Source organism: Oncorhynchus gorbuscha, unplaced genomic scaffold, assembly GCF_021184085.1.
Source record: "Oncorhynchus gorbuscha isolate QuinsamMale2020 ecotype Even-year unplaced genomic scaffold, OgorEven_v1.0 Un_scaffold_1888, whole genome shotgun sequence".
Lineage (NCBI taxonomy): Eukaryota > Metazoa > Chordata > Actinopteri > Salmoniformes > Salmonidae > Oncorhynchus > Oncorhynchus gorbuscha.
In genome coordinates this window covers 80,001-85,000 of record NW_025746543.1, presented here as the reverse complement: position 1 = coordinate 85,000, position 5,000 = coordinate 80,001, and the positions used below count along the sequence as shown (strand labels likewise).

Below are 5,000 nucleotides of genomic sequence, written 5' to 3'. Positions count from 1 at the left end.
CACAATGCATTACACTTCCTGTTCTCCAGCAGAGAATACAACTAACAGACACAATGCATTACACTTCCTGTTCTCCAGCAGAGAATACAACTAACAGACACAATGCATTACACTTCCTGTTCTCCAGCAGAGAATACAACTAACAGACACAATGCATTACACTTCCTGTTCTCCAGCAGAGAATACAACTAACAGACACAATGCATTACACTTCCTGTTCTCCAGCAGAGAATACAACTAACAGACACAATGCATTACACTTCCTGTTCTCCAGCAGAGAATACAACTAACAGACACAATGCATTACACTTCCTGTTCTCCAGCAGAGAATACAACTAACAGACACAATGCATTACACTTCCTGTTCTCCAGCAGAGAATACAACTAACAGACACAATGCATTACACTTCCTGTTCTCCAGCAGAGAATACAACTAACAGACACAATGCATTACACTTCCTGTTCTCCAGCAGAGAATACAACTAACAGACACAATGCATTACACTTCCTGTTCTCCAGCAGAGAATACAACTAACAGACACAATGCATTACACTTCCTGTTCTCCAGCAGAGAATACAACTAACAGACACAATGCATTACACTTCCTGTTCTCCAGCAGAGAATACAACTAACAGACACAATGCATTACACTTCCTGTTCTCCAGCAGAGAATACAACTAACAGACACAATGCATTACACTTCCTGTTCTCCAGCAGAGAATACAACTAACAGACACAATGCATTACACTTCCTGTTCTCCAGCAGAGAATACAACTAACAGACACAATGCATTACACTTCCTGTTCTCCAGCAGAGAATACAACTAACAGACACAATGCATTACACTTCCTGTTCTCCAGCAGAGAATACAACTAACAGACACAATGCATTACACTTCCTGTTCTCCAGCAGAGAATACAACTAACAGACACAATGCATTACACTTCCTGTTCTCCAGCAGAGAATACAACTAACAGACACAATGCATTACACTTCCTGTTCTCCAGCAGAGAATACAACTAACAGACACAATGCATTACACTTCCTGTTCTCCAGCAGAGAATACAACTAACAGACACAATGCATTACACTTCCTGTTCTCCAGCAGAGAATACAACTAACAGACACAATGCATTACACTTCCTGTTCTCCAGCAGAGAATACAACTAACAGACACAATGCATTACACTTCCTGTTCTCCAGCAGAGAATACAACTAACAGACACAATGCATTACACTTCCTGTTCTCCAGCAGAGAATACAACTAACAGACACAATGCATTACACTTCCTGTTCTCCAGCAGAGAATACAACTAACAGACACAATGCATTACACTTCCTGTTCTCCAGCAGAGAATACAACTAACAGACACAATGCATTACACTTCCTGTTCTCCAGCAGAGAATACAACTAACAGACACAATGCATTACACTTCCTGTTCTCCAGCAGAGAATACAACTAACAGACACAATGCATTACACTTCCTGTTCTCCAGCAGAGAATACAACTAACAGACACAATGCATTACACTTCCTGTTCTCCAGCAGAGAATACAACTAACAGACACAATGCATTACACTTCCTGTTCTCCAGCAGAGAATACAACTAACAGACACAATGCATTACACTTCCTGTTCTCCAGCAGAGAATACAACTAACAGACACAATGCATTACACTTCCTGTTCTCCAGCAGAGAATACAACTAACAGACACAATGCATTACACTTCCTGTTCTCCAGCAGAGAATACAACTAACAGACACAATGCATTACACTTCCTGTTCTCCAGCAGAGAATACAACTAACAGACACAATGCATTACACTTCCTGTTCTCCAGCAGAGAATACAACTAACAGACACAATGCATTACACTTCCTGTTCTCCAGCAGAGAATACAACTAACAGACACAATGCATTACACTTCCTGTTCTCCAGCAGAGAATACAACTAACAGACACAATGCATTACACTTCCTGTTCTCCAGCAGAGAATACAACTAACAGACACAATGCATTACACTTCCTGTTCTCCAGCAGAGAATACAACTAACAGACACAATGCATTACACTTCCTGTTCTCCAGCAGAGAATACAACTAACAGACACAATGCATTACACTTCCTGTTCTCCAGCAGAGAATACAACTAACAGACACAATGCATTACACTTCCTGTTCTCCAGCAGAGAATACAACTAACAGACACAATGCATTACACTTCCTGTTCTCCAGCAGAGAATACAACTAACAGACACAATGCATTACACTTCCTGTTCTCCAGCAGAGAATACAACTAACAGACACAATGCATTACACTTCCTGTTCTCCAGCAGAGAATACAACTAACAGACACAATGCATTACACTTCCTGTTCTCCAGCAGAGAATACAACTAACAGACACAATGCATTACACTTCCTGTTCTCCAGCAGAGAATACAACTAACAGACACAATGCATTACACTTCCTGTTCTCCAGCAGAGAATACAACTAACAGACACAATGCATTACACTTCCTGTTCTCCAGCAGAGAATACAACTAACAGACACAATGCATTACACTTCCTGTTCTCCAGCAGAGAATACAACTAACAGACACAATGCATTACACTTCCTGTTCTCCAGCAGAGAATACAACTAACAGACACAATGCATTACACTTCCTGTTCTCCAGCAGAGAATACAACTAACAGACACAATGCATTACACTTCCTGTTCTCCAGCAGAGAATACAACTAACAGACACAATGCATTACACTTCCTGTTCTCCAGCAGAGAATACAACTAACAGACACAATGCATTACACTTCCTGTTCTCCAGCAGAGAATACAACTAACAGACACAATGCATTACACTTCCTGTTCTCCAGCAGAGAATACAACTAACAGACACAATGCATTACACTTCCTGTTCTCCAGCAGAGAATACAACTAACAGACACAATGCATTACACTTCCTGTTCTCCAGCAGAATACATACAGACACAATAACTTCAGAGAGAATACAACTAACAGACACAATGCATTACACTTCCTGTTCTCCAGCAGAGAATACAACTAACAGACACAATGCATTACACTTCCTGTTCTCCAGCAGAGAATACAACTAACAGACACAATGCATTACACTTCCTGTTCTCCAGCAGAGAATACAACTAACAGACACAATGCATTACACTTCCTGTTCTCCAGCAGAGAATACAACTAACAGACACAATGCATTACACTTCCTGTTCTCCAGCAGAGAATACAACTAACAGACACAATGCATTACACTTCCTGTTCTCCAGCAGAGAATACAACTAACAGACACAATGACACAATGCATTACACTTCCTGTTCTCCAGCAGAGAATACAACTAACAGACACAATGCATTACACTTCCTGTTCTCCAGCAGAGAATACAACTAACAGACACAATGCATTACACTTCCTGTTCTCCAGCAGAGAATACAACTAACAGACACAATGCATTACACTTCCTGTTCTCCAGCAGAGAATACAACTAACAGACACAATGCATTACACTTCCTGTTCTCCAGCAGAGAATACAACTAACAGACACAATGCATTACACTTCCTGTTCTCCAGCAGAGAATACAACTAACAGACACAATGCATTACACTTCCTGTTCTCCAGCAGAGGATACAACTAACAGACACAATGCATTACACTTCCTGTTCTCCAGCAGGGAATACAACTTCCTGTTCTCAACAGACACAATGCATTACACTTCCTGTTCTCCAGCAGAGGATACAACTAACAGACACAATGCATTACACTTCCTGTTCTCCAGCAGAGAATACAACTAACAGACACAATGCATTACACTTCCTGTTCTCCAGCAGAGAATACAACTAACAGACACAATGCATTACACTTCCTGTTCTCCAGAGGACAACGAGCAAAGCTTTTCATGGTCCTATTAATATTTCAAAAGCCCCCAAACAAAAACTAGGCTATAAAATATTTACACAATCCTCTATAGGCAAAATGTTCCTTTCAATTTAAGTTCGGACAACATTTGATTAACTAGAGTACCTTGGGAGGCCCTTAAGAATTCACAAGGTAAACCACAACTTGACAAAACAACCAACTGACATTAAACTACACAATACACACTGACAAATCACAGCAGGTAATATAGACAACAAACTACAAAACACTACAACACAACTTTTACACAGTAGAAACTAGTTTCACAACCTTTACCAGACTGAGAACAACAACAACCAACTTTTACACAGTAGAAACTAGTTTCACAACCTTTACCAGACTGAACAACAACAACCAACTTTTACACAGTAGAAACTAGTTTCACAACCTTCACCAGACTGAACAACAACAACCAACTTTTACACAGTAGAAACTAGTTTCACAACCTTTACCAGACTGAACAACAACAACCAACTTTTACACAGTAGAAACTAGTTTCACAACCTTTACCAGACTGAACAACAACAACCAACTTTTACACAGTAGAAACTAGTTTCACAACCTTTACCAGACTGAACAACAACAACCAACTTTTACACAGTAGAAACTAGTTTCACAACCTTTACCAGGTAGAACAACAATAACCAACTTTTACACAGTAGAAACTAGTTTCACAACATTTACAAGACTGAACAACAATAACCAACTTTTACACAGTAGAAACTAGTTTCACAACCTTTACCAGACTGAACAACAACAACCAACTTTTACACAGTAGAAACTAGTTTCACAACCTTTACCAGACTGAACAACAACAACCAACTTTTACACAGTAGAAACTAGTTTCACAACCTTTACCAGACTGAACAACAACAACCAACTTTTACACAGTAGAAACTAGTTTCACAACCTTCACCAGACTGAACAACAACAAGAACAAGGCAATGCATTGAACCATTGGTTATTAGGTATTATTCCTCATAGAGCCACCAGCTCTGTGTTTAAGTCAAGGAGGTAAAACCACAGGAGGACAGTAGGGGAGCAACTGTGTCACACAGAGA

At 40.0% G+C, this 5,000-nt stretch overlaps 1 protein-coding gene across 1 annotated transcript in view; it reads right to left on the bottom strand.

The window, feature by feature from the left end:
* LOC124024504 (voltage-dependent L-type calcium channel subunit alpha-1C-like) overlaps positions 1-5,000 on the bottom strand; it is a gene marked incomplete at its 5' end in the record, with an annotated part of 86,040 nt that overhangs the window by 16,381 nt on the left and 64,659 nt on the right.